Here is a 16,308-nt window from a genome sequence, read left to right as displayed (position 1 = left end):
CTACTACATGTCATCTATTTTATGAGTAATAGTTATTTTTTATTAAACTTTTAATAAAGTTCTAACTAAAACATTCCCCTTTAGGTCTTGGTTCACGTGTCTTTTTGCTGTGAAATCTTGATTTTTTTTAGGTAAAAAAAAAAAGAAAAAGAAAAAAAGTTTATATTGTTATTAATATTTCAAGATGAACTGGACTGAAGCAACTTTTATTTGTTACATTTATTTGTTCATCTCTCAGTCATCATTGTTTTGCATTATACATTTTGCCTCCCACAATAAAAACTACAGAGATTTGATTATCAAACTAAGCATTTAAATATCATCTAACTAAGACATTATTGGCAGATATTGAGTGACGACTGATTTTTATATGGGTTTATGCTATACTGTAATAAAGATCTCAATGATTTACAAACAATCAGAATTGAATCAATTTATGAGGCAATTAAATATCAGCAACAACAAAGTGCATGTTTTTTCCTTTTGGAAAAAGTTTGGACCTCTGAATAAAATTGATGTGTTTTATTTTCATCCAATTATGAGCTTCATATTCTCACTACTGTATATCATACTATTAGCCATAAAATCGTGTCGAACATGTCATTCAACAAAAAACAAAAATTTTGTTTTTAAAATATAAAAAATCGTTCATTTAAAAAATGTATATATAGTATATATATAATACATATATTTATTTTGATGTACTCATCCTCATGTCGGTCCAAACCCCAATGACTTCTTCTATGGAAAACAAAAGAAGATATTACGCAGAAAGTCCATGCTGCTCTTTTTAATTTAATGAGAGTGAATGGAGACTGGGGCTGTCAAGCCCTAAAAGTGACACATAGAAAAATGACAAAAGTAGTCAAGCAAAACATGACTTAAACATATAACATACAAGTTGCATAAACCATGTTGTTGTTTTTTTGTCATTTAAAAAAAGCTCAACAGCCCCAGTCCCCATTCACTTTCATTATGTCTATTACAACAGAAGCAAGCAATATAAGTTTGGAACAACACTGAGTAAATCATCTTTAGCAGAATAACGCTGTAAAAAAAAAAAAAAAAAAAAAATCCATAAAAAACCCCAGAAAAGTTCTGTTTACAGTTAAGTTTACAGACTTTTCTATTAACCATAAATCACAACACAATGCAGAATTCAAAATACGGGTAAAACACCTGTGAAACATCAATATGGAAAATTCCTTCATTAACACATTGTTCCACATTTTTACAGACTTTTCTTAGAGTGTGTCCTTATCAATGTTTATAAACAATTTAAATTATGTTAATTTGAAATTATGATAATGTGGTTATAGAGATTTTAGAAACGGCTGCTCAAAATGAAACTCCTCTCAATGTTTTTGTCAGGTTTTGGAGAAGGGAAGTAGGTGTCGTTTGAGGATCGTCAGTGGCATCAGTCGTGTTTTAAGTGTTCTGAGTGTTCGGTGTCTCTGGTCGGCGCTGGATTCTTCCCCGACGGGACAAAGATTCTCTGCAAAAACTGCAATGCCAAATAATTCAAAACTGCTTCTGTAGAAACACATTTATGAAACGTTTGACATCATTTATACATGTAAAGTTTAGGTTACATTCTCCCAAATCTGTATGTTAAAAATCTCTAAACTAGAACGACACATTTGATTGGGTAAATGCATTTTATAGTTTAAATGATAAACTCAAATAATTTGAACTCAACGTGTGTTTCATGCCAAAGTGACTCAGTTTCCTGAGATTTTATTGTTCTCATCATTGCAGTCCTTCTTTGCATAGTTGTGATTTTACGTTTGAGTAATTTTCCATGTGTTTGCATTAACATCAGGCCTTTAAATTCCCTCCAACATCAACATTCCTCAATGAAACTTACATCTGAACAAAACACACACTGAGTGTTAATATGTGAGGTGTGTGTTCAGCGAGACAGGATTGAATCATGTAATGATGCATTAGAATCTGGACAGAAAATGTTGTTTGTATTAAACAGTGAATTTTACAGTATTTTAATGCACATGCATTGGTGTTTTATCCATTCATTTTTAATAAGTCTCATATGAAATATTCACATATTAATAATGATTTAACAGGTGGCTTCCTATTTGTGTTGCTTTCAAAAGAATACTTTTAACTTTGTTTTTAAATGTTTGATGTATTTTTACATATGAATGGCTTCTGTAAAACTGCTCCTGCTGTCGTTTCCTTTCATAAAATATTTGTTACATACATAAAACAACAACTTTCAAATATCATTTGAGGTTTAGTCAAATTATGTTTCACTTTAAAAACCAATAAAAGATAAGATATCTGATAAGGTTTTTTTTTTTTTTTTTTTTTTTTTGCTTGTTTTTATGAATTACTACAGGTTTCTCACTGCAGACTTTCCACACACATCCAGTGGAAAAGATGGACTGATGGAGACACGGAGTTCTTTAAAAGGTAAGGTCTGATACAAAGGTTTAATGCTGATAATGCAGCTTGGTTTGACATTTTATTAATGACGATCATACTCCAAATAGACCTACTTTACATAAAAAGGTCCAGAAACAAAAAATATGAGGATTAAAAACATCACAAAGCAGAAATAATCTTTCCAAACCCCTTTATAAACATAATCTGTAGCCGTTGGTTTAAGAAATTCTCATGACTCTTCCGTTAGATGCAGTTGACTCTGTTTATGGAAATATGAAAATTGTGTCTTTGTCCCAGGAGAGACTCCGGGTCCCATTAAAGCCGTTCTCTGGGGTCTTTGATTTCATCTTGTGTCCTAAACCTCAGTGGACAGAACATTTGTCCTGCACTGTTAACAATTTTCTTGTATTTTTACAGTACAGTACTGGCAGCAAGGTTGCCAGCAAGTTACTGTATTTTGATTTACAGTAACTGTACTGGAATTTACTTTACAGTACACAAGATCAGTACTTAAACTACAAAACAGCACGTTACTGTATTTTTACTGTATTTTTGTAATGTTTCTGCTTCTGCTGTAATTAATTATACAGTATTGTACTGTAATATCTATATTGACACATTATTGCTAAATATAATTTTCAAATTACTAATAATGATTTTATTATATTTATATAATATGTAGTTATTACAGTATATAAATTTACAGGTAATAATATTATACGGCAACTTCAGAATAACTGCAAATCAATCAATCCAAACAATGTTTTGTCAAAAACATTTTTTATTAATCAATTACACTATTGTGTATTTGTGAAAAAAACATTTCATTTAGGAACACTGCATGTCCAGTACACCAGCACTTTACAGGTAAACAGCTTTTAAAGGGATAGTTAAAGGAACATGCCGACTTTTTGGGACTTTGGCTTATTCACCGTATCCCCCAGAGTTAGATAAGTCCATACATACCCTTTTCATCTCCGTGCGTGCTGTAACTCTGTCTGACGCACCCACCGCTAGCCTAGCTTAGCACAAAGACTGGAGGTAAACGGCTCCAGCTAGCATACTGCTCAATAAGTGACAAAATAACGCCAACATTTTCCTATTTACATGTTATGATTTGTAAAGTCACAGCATGTACAAATAACAAGGTCACATGAGACACAGCCATCTTCTAACCGTACACATACTGGGAACTATATTCTCAGAAGGCGAAGCACTGCTACTTCTGCGGAGTGATTTGCTCGCAGCACCTGAGAAGCTGCTCAGGTGAGGAGCAGAGTTCGCTCAGAGTGTTGCACTAATCACTCCGCCCATGTAGTAGTGATTCGCCTTCTGAGAATATAGTTCCCAGTATGTGTACGGTTAGAAGATGGTTGTGTCTCATGTGACCTTGTTATTTGTACACACTGTGACTATACAAATCACAACATGTAAATAGGAAAATGATGGCGTTATTTTGTCACTTATTGGGAGCAGTATGCTATCTGGAGCCGTTTACCTCCAGTCTTTGTGCTAAGCTAGGCTAGCGGTGGGTGCGTCAGACAGAGTTACAGCACGCACGGAGATGAAAAGGGTAAATATGGACTTCACTTATCTAACTCTGGGGGATATGGTGAATAAGCTGGAGTTCCAAAAAGTCGGTGTGAGAGGTTGAGAAACTGCATGACTTGCAGCTGTAGCTGAGGTGGTACTGGAACCTGGCGGTGACCAAAACTGAAAAAGACATGACACACAAAAACACGTATGACAAAACCTGTTATCCACAGCACCAATAAAGATGAGCAGACAGTGAAAGAGATAAATTGTAAAAGAAAATTCTGTAAAAAAAAAAAAAAAAAAAAACAGCCAATAAAAAAAATTAAAAAAAATGTAACCTTTAGATTTTTAAACTTTAAGTTTAAAACATTGTATTAACATGGCTAATACTTACAGAAAACTCCTTTCCAGGCTGCAAATAAAATTGGCCCACACTGTAGAGCTGTAAGAAATCAAAATACATATTATTCAGTTAACTGTTATGTTTCTTGTTGAGGACATATATTTCATACATCTGCTTTACGTTACAATACATCTAGGTTAATAAAAATAAGCTTCACGTTCACTTTAAGCTTCACTTGACCTCTCTAAATATTCTAACTTGCTTTTTTGGCATGCATTTTACTTGTCTTTGTTGCCTAATAGATCATTATTAACTCTGATAGTTTTTTTTAAACAATTTACACACTTTATTCATATTTTTAATTATTATAGTAATCATTATTTGTCATTACAAATCACAATGCTACAGAACTGGGTATCCCGCCTAAATAGAAATGAAATAAAAGGCTAAACTGGTACCAATCTCTCTTAGACCAAATCACCCATCTTGCGTTGCAAAGGAAAGTGCAGTATTTTTAACACGTGTTTTCATGTGTTTTTGTTTCTAAACGACTAATTAAATTTGGTCCAGTATTTATCATAAAAGTTCGTAAAATCATTACATCATCAAGTTCGCCATCCGAGAAACGGACTGCAAATATAGCAGTTTGAGCAAAATAACGTTATGTCTATTATAAGTGCTTGTTTTTACCACTGACGGGCTCGGATGTTATGGAAACGATCAGATAACAGACATTTTAGTTATCATAAGATCCTTCAAACGTACAATGTCAAATGCAGTAATTTTATCTCGCAGACCATCGTATAACACATTTAACGTTAATAACCACCTCGATTTGTCCTTCCACCTTTCAAACAATCACCAAGTCTGTTTTGGTCGAAATAAACCGTAAGGTAATGTTTATTCAATGTTCAAATCTCGAGTTAGATTTGAAAATGTCGTGACAAGCATCGGGGTGAAAGAGCAGCTCTAACTAACGGTGTTTTTGCAACCGTCGCTGGCTAAACTTCCACTGTCATTTGTACACTATAGTGTAAAATCCTAAAACCTTATTATAAAATTCAAAATTAACTTACCAAATTTCCAGATATCCGCAGAGTGAGATCCAGCGAGTGATCTGCGTCTGCCTGCTGCAGTTGTGCTCTGACGTCAGTCGGGCGGCGCGCGCGCGCTCTCTGTTTACAGCAACCCTGTATTTTTGCCAGGCATTTTACAGCCAGGTTACAGCTAGGTTACAGCAACACTAAAATTTACTGTAAAATGTTCCCGCTCAAACAAAATTACCCACAATACAATGCAAATTACGGTACTTTACTGTAATATAGAAATGCAGTATTGTACTGTAGGTTATTACAGTGCTGTGCTGCTAAATCTACAGCGACATTTAACAGTGTGCCGTCTCTGTTAAAACCATCAGAACTAAACAATCACTCAATCCATCATGTGTTAAATACTGCAACACACACTCAATACACAAACAGAGCATTAAAATGTGGATCCAATGCATTCATCCATTATTGAATAGTGTAGGAATCATTATTAATCATAATCAGGACTAAAGATATGGAAGGCATTTTCTGCCAAATTTAAATAAATAAATTAAATGATTAAAATGAAAATTAAAACCAGATTAACGATTTCATTACAGAAAACAGTACGCAAAATATGTGACAAAATTGAGAATGAAATTAAATGATTTCATTTTCACAGCATTATCCCTGTCAAATTGAAAAATAAAATGCAATTGGTGATTTCACATTTCATTTTCACTACAGTCTCGAGGCAAGACTGCCAATATTAAAATGAAAAGCCAAACGTGAAAAAGAAACTACAAATACAGTTTTTACAATGCTCTTTAGTAACGCTCACGCAATAATAGTGACACAATTCAAATACAAATGTAAATTTTCGTTTTCATTTTAATTCCTCTTTTATTTCACAGTTTTCATTTTCGTTTTCATTTTCAAAGACAACCTGCATGCAAATTCTATGTTAATGAGTGGGTGTGGCTTATTCTAGTAACGGCGCTGAGACACGCCTTCTGTAAAGTGAAGTCGTCGACGTCCCGTGTGCATGAGTTGAATGTGTGAAACGAAATTATTTAAATGTGATTATATTGTAATCGAGACAACGAGATATGGCGAAATCTGTTAGTGAGCTTTTGCGGGAAGCTGCCGCAGCGTTAGAACATGGAAACAACCAGCCTGACCATGTTAGTTATGATGTTAGATTCAGACTAGACCATAATCGACGATGAGGTTCATTCATGTATTAGGCTGTTTTGGAAATTCAACTATTTGGGTGTACAGAAGTCTTAGTAACACAATTTCTACAACAATTATAGCCAGACATTAATACCCGCTAGCTTTAACCGAGAACCTCGGCCAATGTTTCATATTTGCGTCGTGCCTAACAACGCCCTTCAGCCGTGACTTATTCAGATACAGCACTAGCCTGTATCTGTCCGCTGTTTAACTGTTACGTGTCTTTTGGTTATTTTAAGTTTGTGTACAAAAAGAATCACAATGCTGATTTTCATTTCCAGTAACAACTTCTGGATGAGATCGAGAAAGCGAGTGTACCTGCATTTACAGTAGGCTAGATATAGCATTTTCCTTCAGGTCAGTGCTATATATTCATAATAAAAAATCCGTTTGAATGTCCGGTGTGATATCTTGTACTTTTAACAGTTAATAGGGGTTGTCTGTGCCTATAGTCATGTCAGTTGCGTCTTTCTTCTCCGTGATCACAAGTTTGAGTCATTTCAAAAGTCTTCTCTACTGACTGACTGACTCACTCATTAAGACAGTCTTTGTCTCCATCTAATGGAGAAATAATGTAACTACTTCTGTTGCTTTATGGTCAGGGACTATTTTTTTTTCTCCAGCGGAAGGAATTGGTTTTTAGTGATTCATTTTACTTCATGAAAGTTGCATAGATACATATGTTTCGGGATTAATATTTGTATTCCGTGGTAACCGTTTTATAAAAGCAATAAGGTAGGGGAGAACCGGGGCGAAAGTAACGCGGGACGAAAGTAACAAAGCGATTTTCTCAGAGCCCTGACTATATTAGCATTTCAAGCTATGACAGCACGTTTAGTACGCAACCCTTGAAAGAGCTGCCAAATATCACGTGATTTCGTCATCGTTTCCCGCAGTTAGGTCTGGAAAGCAGTTCTCTTACGAGAGTTCTCTCGTACTGCGTCTTAGCTAAGACGCTACGGGAAAAGTCTCTTTTCACGAAATACTGAAGCAAAAAATTATCCTTAATTTTGTAATATTGTAAAGCGCATTTGCAGCAGCATACAGCCATAGGCGAGACGGCTCGCTCGCTCATTGGCTGCTCTGCGGCAACTGCATAAGCCTATCGAGCGAGGGCTGATGCAACATCAGACCAATGAGGGCGCTTCGCGCCCTCCTTGCCACTTCCCGCCGAAACGGGCGTGGCCTAGCCTTATAAAGGTAGCTCGAAAAGGCAGACTCACTTGATTTTTCATCTCTTCAGCGAAGCTCACGCATCGTTGGATCACGAGAGAAGCAACGCGTCGTCTGAGAAGCAATTCAGCGGGACGAGCCACTTGAAGCCGCTGGCCAGCGCCGCCTTCCACTGCCGTACCTGCTGCGCATTCCGGCGCCTATATCCTTCTATATATTTTCTGTGTATAATGTGTATTATGTATGTACATTTTACACTAAAAGAGCCGGGCGTCTTTTTCAAGACGCCCCCCCCCTTTCCTAGAGGATCTCGCAGCTCTCGCGCTCGCTGACGGCGACCGCCCTCACTCCGAGCCGATTGCCTATGGTGACTCTGAGGACTCACCTGGCATCCTTCTCCGAGGCTGCTCCTCCTGGAAGCAGACGGTCGGGGTTAGTTTTTCTTTACGTTACAAGAAAAACTACCCTGCCTCTGCGCGTCATTCACCGGCGAAAGGAGAAAAGTGTGTTCGTAGTTACTGGCCCCCTTTTCTCTTACATTTCCCAGTTCCCTGTCGGCGACTGGAAATGTCATTTGCAGCAAGCGCACGCCTGCCAGCAAACGCCGAAGAATACATGTTGACGCTCAACGCATAACAAAAGCCTGTATCCCCCTGTGGCTCAGTGGTGGAATGATAGGTTTTAACGCATGGGAGACCGGAGTTCGTTTCCCGGTCTTGCGGCATATATTTATGCCGCCAATGCTCCGCTCTGTCAGTCCCCCGGGGGCGACTGCAGAGGTGTATTTTTGCAGCCAGCAAGCGCGTAGTACCCGCTTGCCTGCAACCGAACACCGTTTCTACGGTTCCCGTGCGTCACTGGCGAAAAGAGAATGGAGTGTTTTAACCCCGCTGAAACCGGGCGATATCCACTCTTCTCACATTCTGACACTTTTCAGGCGTCTGAAAATGTCAGTATTGCATGTTGTACTACACACATGCCTGCAACAAACGCTAGTGTGGTTAATACTCGCGGTAACTGAAAGCCTATGTGTCTTCCTCTGTGGTCCAGTGGTAGATTCTTAGCCTTTCGCGCAGTCGACCCGGGTTCGATTCCCAGGTCCGACGGCAGAAAAATTTATGCCGTCACATACAATTCGCTCTATCAGTCCCCTGAAAGGCGACTGCAGATGTGAATTTTTGCAGCCGACGAGCACGTGGTACAACCCGTGCCCGCTTGTCTGCACACGAAAGCCGTTCTACGGCTACCTAGAAAAATTCCATTGGGTGCCCACAAACACTATGTTTTTGCATGCCTCATGGTTTTTCTATAAAAGAAGCCTGTCCGCATTCGCTCTGCTCAGGCAGACAGTGCGCTCAATGCAGTAAATGTGTCCGCTCTTCCGAGCCCACATTCACTCACAGACATTACATGTCCTACGGGACTCGCCCAGCCCTCCCTCACTCGGTTAAACACCGTGGCGAAGTCGAGTGCGTCTGAAAATGTCGATATTGCATGTTATGCTACCCGCATGCTTGCAAACAAATACTCGCGTTTAACTGAAAGTCAATGTGTCTTCCACTGTGGTCCAGTGGTAGATTCTAAATCTTTCGCGCGGGCGACCCGGGTTCGATTCCCAGGTCTGACGGCAAAAAGTTTTTATGCCGCCAAATACAAATCGCTCTGCCAGTGCCCTGAGAGGCGACTGCAGATATGTATTTTGCAGCCGACGACCACGTGGTACAACCCGTGCCTGTTTGCCTGCACACAAAAGCCGTTTTACGGCTACCCAGAAATATCCCATATGGATGTATTTTCTGGTGTCCCGGCCACGGCCGATGGTGCTATAAATGTAGTGGATGCCCACTGCCCAGTGCCCATCGCTACACACAAGCACAGCCCCTCACACGGGGCTTGCGCCCATAAATTCGACTCAGGTCGATCGCGCACCCAACATAGTAAATGTGCACATTCTCCAGTGCCACAAACACTATGTCACACGTGTCACGTGGTTTCTGTAAACGAAACCTGTGCACGCTCGCTCTGCTCAGGCAGACAGCGCGTCAAAAGCAGTAAATGTGCCCGCTTCCCGCCCACACTTACTCACAGACAACGAGTCCCACGAGACTCGCTCAGCCCTCCCTCTCTCGGTTAAGCACCGTAGTGGGGTCGAGGACGAGCGCTCTGCCCGCTGTGATCAGCGCGCTCCCCGCCTCGAATGTCACAGGCATAACGCCTACGTTACAGCACGCCCGAAGCACCTCTGTCGCCCAGAGGTTTCGGAATGGGTGCTAGACATTATAAGAGAGGCTACTCGCTACAGTTTTGTCGACGCCCTCCCCGCTTCACAGCGCGCGTCGAAACTACGGTGAATTCAGAAGTAGCACACCTACTTCGTGCCGAAATATCAAAACTGATGAGCAAAGGGGCTATAGAGCCTGTATCTCAAGCTCAAAGCGAAGGGGGGCTATACAGCAGATACTGTCTGGCAAGAAAGACGGGGGTTTCAGACCCATACTGGATCTAAGACAGCTGAACGAAGCATTAGCGAAACGCAGTTTCAGAATGCTTACAACCGGGAAAATCCTCGCGCATATTCGCAGAGGAGGCTGGTTCATGTCAATAGATCTGAAGGACGCGTATTTTCAAATACAGATAGCGTCATGTCACAGGCAATACTTGAGATTCGCCTTCGAGGGCCAGACATACCAGTATAACAGTCCTGCCGTTCGGCCTGTCCCTGGCGCCTCGTACATTTACGAGGTGCATGGACGCAGCGCTCGCTCCTCTCAGACTCAGAGGCATGCGAGTGCTGAACTATTTGGACGACTGGCTGATTCTGGCTCAATCACGATCAGAGCTCGTGGAGCACAGGGCCATTTTACTCGATCACCTCGAGAAACTTGGTCTCAGAGTCAACTGGACGAAGAGTTCACTGAACCCCAGTCAAACAATCCCGTTTTTGGGTATAGTTCTGGACTCACAGTCTATGATGGCGCGGCTGTTGCCACAGCGCGCGCTGGACATTCAGCGCGCAGCGAGCTCTCTCCGCTGCGGCGCGACCTTCCCGCTCAGGGAATTTCAGAAGATGCTAGGTCTCATGGCCTCAGCATCACCAGTTCTTCAGTTGGGCCTGCTCCGCATGCGCCCCTTGCAGTTCTGGCTGAAAGCGCGGGTACCGTGCAGAGCGTGGGTATCCGGTCGGCTGCGTCTCAAGGTCAATCAGAGCTGTGTTACAGCTCTAAAACCTTGGACAGCGAACGACTGGTACCAATCAGGTGTAAGCCTGGGGACTTCCTCGAGAGTGAAAGTGGTGTCGACGGACGCCTCCACCTCGGGATGGGGAGCGCTGCTCGAGGGCAGACCGTTCTTTGGCCTGTGGTCAGAACGAGAAAAGCTCCGACATATCAACTGTCTGGAAATGCTGGCAGTGGAAAACGCGCTGACGCGCTTTCGTCCCCGAATCAAGGACCATCACGTCTTAGTCCGTTCGGACAACATGTCTGTGGTGTCCTACATAAATCACCAGGGCGGTCTCAGATCCCGAGACCTGTACAGGTTGGCGGAACGCTTCCTGGTTTGGGCTCAGCACAACTTGCGCTCGCTGAGAGCAGTTCATGTGCCTGGGCTACAGAATCTGAGCGAATGGTCTTTACACCCACAAACAGTCCAGCTGCTGTGGGAGAGATTTGGCAGAGCGGAAGTGGACCTCTTCGCGTCCCACGAAAACGCTCACTGCCCCGTGTTCTTTTCCAAGAACGAAAGTGCGCTGTCCCAAAGGTGGCCTCGCTGTCCGCTCTATGCTTTTCCCCCCGTCTCCCTCCTTCCTCAGGTGATAGAACGGGTGAGGGAAACGAAATGCTCAGTGCTGCTTGTAGCACCACTTTGGAAGAACCAACCATGGTTTCCAGATTTGATGCAGTTAGCAGACACTGCCCCGTGGCCAGTGCCGTTGAGGAGGGACCCCCTCTCGCAGGCCAGGGGCTCGATTTGGCACCCTCGACCAGAGTTGTGGTCCCTCCACGTGTGGGCACTCAACGGTTACCCGCTGATCTCTCAGTGGGAGTGCTAAATACTATCACTCAGGCTAGAGCTCCGTCGACTCGACGGCTCTATGCTTCAAAGTGGTCGGTATTCTCCAGCTGGTGCACAGCTCGGGGATGTTCACCCCTCGATTGTGAGGTGACGGAGGTTCTCTCCTTCCTACAGGAGCTGTTGGATAAGGGCAGAGCCCCCTCCACGCTCAAAGTTTATGTGGCGGCTATCGCAGCGTTCTCTGAAACAACGCATGGTCAGTCAATAAGAAGGAACGATTTGGTCATCCGCTTCTTCAGGGGAGCTAGGAGGCTGAATCCTCCCAGACCTCCCTCAGTCCCTGTATGGGACCTCTCTACGGTTTTGGAGGCCATGAAAGGTTCCCCTTTCGAGCCCATCCAGACGATTAGCCTCAAACATCTGTCATTTAAGACAGTGTTCTTGCTGGCTCTCGCTTAAGTGAAGCGCATAGGTGACCTGCACGCGCTCTCGGTGAGCCCGACGTGCTTGGAGTTTGGGCCTAATGACTCAGGAGTCATACTCAAACCTCAACACACCGTTTCGGGCTCAGGTTATTTCCCTGTCTGCCCTGCCAGTGTCGGAAGAGGAAGGAGACTTAAGTTCTCTTTGCCCTGTTAGGGCTTTAAGAGCTTATGTGTCTCGCTCTGCTGTCTTCAGACAGACTGAGCAGCTGTTTGTCTCGTTCAGTGGACGTTCCAAGGGAATGGCTGTTTCGAAACAAAGCCTATCCAGATGGATAGTTGACGCCATAGCGTTAGCTTACACTTCCAGGGGTCTTCAGTGCCCACTGGGTGTCAGAGCGCACTCCACGAGAGGCGTTGCCTCGTCGTGGGCCTGGTCTAGTGGGATATCCTTACAGGATATATGTATGGCGGCAGGTTGGGCCTCGCCGTCTACATTTATCAGGTTTTATAACCTAGAGGTTCCCGCCTTACAGGCTAAGCTGTTGTCGGTGTAGCTGAATCAGTAGTCTGATTGGAACACTGAGATCGCAAGCGCAGCGCGCTGCCGACTGTCATATGGGCAGTATTGCGTAAGACCCACATTCCCACATTAGTCAGGCTCTTGCCTTTACTATGTGATGTCATATTATCGCGTCTGCGGACGCTGCTATATATGGGGACGGAGGGTTCCCCCTCCTGTTCTAGGACTCTCTGTGAGTCCCTCTAGTGATTGTGCACTGTAAATCCTGGGCTTCGCTTCCAGGTTTATTGGTGTTTCATCCCTGCACGCACGGCGTTTTACATTGGGTTCCCGTAGCGTCTTAGCTAAGACGCAGTACGAGAGAACTCTCGTAAGAGAACGTACTCGGTTACTAACGTAACCTCGGTTCTCTCTAGAAGAGGGAACGAGTACTGCGTTCCCCGCCGTGCGTACGATTCACTCTGGTTCGCTTCGGCGATGAAATAAATCAAGTGAGTCTGCCTTTTCGAGCTACCTTTATAAGGCTAGGCCACGCCCGTTTCGGCGGGAAGTGGCAAGGAGGGCGCGAAGCGCCCTCATTGGTCTGATGTTGCATCAGCCCTCGCTCGATAGGCTTATGCAGTTGCCGCAGAGCAGCCAATGAGCGAGCGAGCCGTCTCGCCTATGGCTGTATGCTGCTGCAAATGCGCTTTACAATATTACAAAATTAAGGATAATTTTTTGCTTCAGTATTTCGTGAAAAGAGACTTTTCCCGTAGCGTCTTAGCTAAGACGCAGTACTCGTTCCCTCTTCTAGAGAGAACCGAGGTTACGTTAGTAACCGAGTACGTTTTCGAGTGCGATAAGTAAATTACTTAAGCGGTACTTTTTTTCTAATTACAAGTTGTGTTTTTCGTTTCATGTCCCACAGTAATGATCAATCTACAGGTTATTAAGTGCTGTAACACATCCTGAAGTTTGCCTTGTCAAAGTTTTTCAGTTTAAAAGTAAATCGGGTTTAAATGTCCGGAGTTCCTGTCGGGACGAAAGTAACACTTGTTACTTTTGTCCCGCTATAGTGAAAACAAGTGTTTATTTTGCCACGCTGCTAATGTGGTGACTTTCTCTGTGTTGCAGCATTTAATAAAACATGTTTATGTCATATTATATCAACATAATATGGCAAGAGTGAGGGTCAGAGGTCTGATTCAGTCAGATGTTTATGAGAGGGCGTTCACATTTAAATCAGCTGATTTCTGTCACCATTTTTTTTTAACTCAATCTGTTTCTATTTACCCTAGTCACATTTAGGTTTTAGCATACCTTATAGCTTTTCCACCTCCACCTATGAATTTGCAGGGTTTCCATCCTGATGTTTTTATGCAGATTTTAAATTTATGCATAAAAACAGCTTGATGGAAACATGCCTATTGTTACATTATGTTGAGAATTTATATTATGGTAATTTAATTAAATTATCATATTGTTCATGTTGAAAACACATTTTATAAAATAGATTGACATTGCCAATAAAAAAAATATTCTAAACAATCAAGTTTTTACTGTTGGGTTATTTTTGAAACATTGATGAAACTGAAATTTAAAATAAAAATGTAAATTAAATTTTTTTTGCAAATATAAAGGCCAAAATATGTTTGTAGTTACATGTTAACAAGGTCATACACAGGTATAGGCTAATAAAAAAACAAAAACAAAAACAAGAGTAACACAAAAAATCTAGCTTGTATATTGTTGTGTTACTTTTGACCCATCTGTGTGTTACTTTCGTCCCAACTGACGGGGTCGAAAGTAACATGAGCAGTCTTAAGTTCAAAGTGAAATTAAACTGAAGTCATTCCACATTTTTACAAAATACTACCTGGTATTGATAGACCACACTTGTGAGTGACTGACCACAGCAAAAATATATCTCTGTCTAAAATATCATCTTTTCAAATTATGTTTTTCTGAAAAATGGTACTTTCGCCCCTGCTCTCCCCTACTCTAGGCTAGTGCTGTATCTGAATAAGTCACGGCTGAAGGGCGTTGTTAGGCACGACGCGAATATGAAACATTGGCCGAGGTTCTCGGTTAAAGCCAGTGGGTATTATTGTCTGGCTATAATTGTTGTAGAAATTGTGTTACTAAGACTTCTGTACACCCAAATAGTTGAATTTCCAAAACAGCCTAATACATGAATGAACCTCATCGTCGATTATGGTCTAGTCTGAGTCTAACATCATAACTAGGTTATGAATTCTAGCTTTACAGAAGGCAGGTCTCAGCGCCGTTACTAGAATAAGCCACACCCACTCATTAACATAGAATTTGCATGCAGGTTGTCTTTGAAAATGAAAACGAAAATGAAAACTGTGAAATAAAAGAGGAATTAAAATGAAAACGAAAATTTACATTTGTATTTGAATTGTGTCACTATTATTGCGTGAGCATTACTAAAGAGCATTGTAAAAACTGTATTTGTAGTTTCTTTATCACGTTTGGCTTTTCATTTTAATATTGGCAGTCTTGCCTCGAGACTGTAGTGAAAATGAAATGTGAAATCACCAATTGCATTTTATTTTTCAGTTTGACAGGGATAATGCTGTGAAAATGAAATCATTTAATTTCATTCTCAATTTTGTCACATTTTTTGCATACAGTTTTCTGTAATGAAATCGTTAATCTGGTTTTAATTTTCATTTTAATCATTTAATTTATTTATTTAAATTTGGCAGAAAATGCCTTCCATATAAAGATGCTCAATAAATTTTTTACCAGACATAGCACTCACAAAGAACCAATTTTCACCAAGTAAACTAAAAACAAATCACTAAACAAATTAAATTGAACATTTTTAAATAACATGATTGTTCCAGGTTTTCCATGACTGTATTAACCTCATTGTTTGTGTCTGTATTTTCTGATATGAAACTATATAGCGCCACCTAGTAGTGTTGCTTTCGTCAACGAAAATTATGACGAAATATTGTCGTCAACGAACCGTTATCACCTGACGAAAACGAGACGAGACTAGACGTAAATGCATGGTCATGTGACGATGACTAAAATACATGTATAATGCAATATCGTTGACGAATAAAAACGAGACTAAATGTGGTTTAAAAAATAAAAACTATGCTAAAATGTCTCTTCATTTTCGTTGACCAAAACGAGACGAGACGAAATGTAACGTCACGACGAATGAGAGAGTTGTGCGTGAACCCATAGCTTTGTCGGCTTTAAATTCTGGATTGCGATCTGGTCACCCGATTATCAGCGAATTTAACCATATATTACTCCATTAGTTATTCTATTAAAATGTCTCATTGATATATTTGACACATTCATAATCATTACTTTTGCTGGTTCTTTGTGACAGCTGTTATGTGCGTTATTGGCAGCGTCTCTTGTTACATGAACACGTCACCGCATTAGCGCCAGAACATGGAGATTTTATTTTAGAGTATAATCGCACAACCTATTCGATATTTTATAATTAAATAAACTAGCCTAATCGAATATCCAAAAATCGTGACTCATCCCTGCATGGAATCTCTTGTTTCTTTTCCCAAATCTTCACTCACGTCACGTCTCACCCATTTTCTAAAGGTAGCCTATTATAAACGTTTCTTGGTTCACTTTTAATTA

The 16,308-nt window shown here is 41.2% G+C and overlaps 1 long non-coding RNA gene across 1 annotated transcript; it reads right to left on the bottom strand.

The window, feature by feature from the left end:
* Positions 1 to 4,048: 4,048 nt before the first annotated feature.
* Positions 4,049 to 5,548, bottom strand: LOC311093385. Its single transcript, XR_014608410.1, has 3 exons — positions 5,362 to 5,548; positions 4,337 to 4,384; positions 4,049 to 4,119 (listed from the first exon to the last, which is right to left on the bottom strand). It is a non-coding gene; the product is annotated as an uncharacterized lncRNA (long non-coding RNA).
* Between the last annotated feature and the right edge of the window lie 10,760 nt (positions 5,549 to 16,308).

The sequence above is a fragment of the Abramis brama genome (assembly GCF_963993115.1).
Source record: "Abramis brama genome assembly, chromosome: 12".
Classification (NCBI taxonomy): domain Eukaryota; kingdom Metazoa; phylum Chordata; class Actinopteri; order Cypriniformes; family Leuciscidae; genus Abramis; species Abramis brama.
This window is presented reverse-complemented; position numbering and strand designations above follow the sequence as displayed.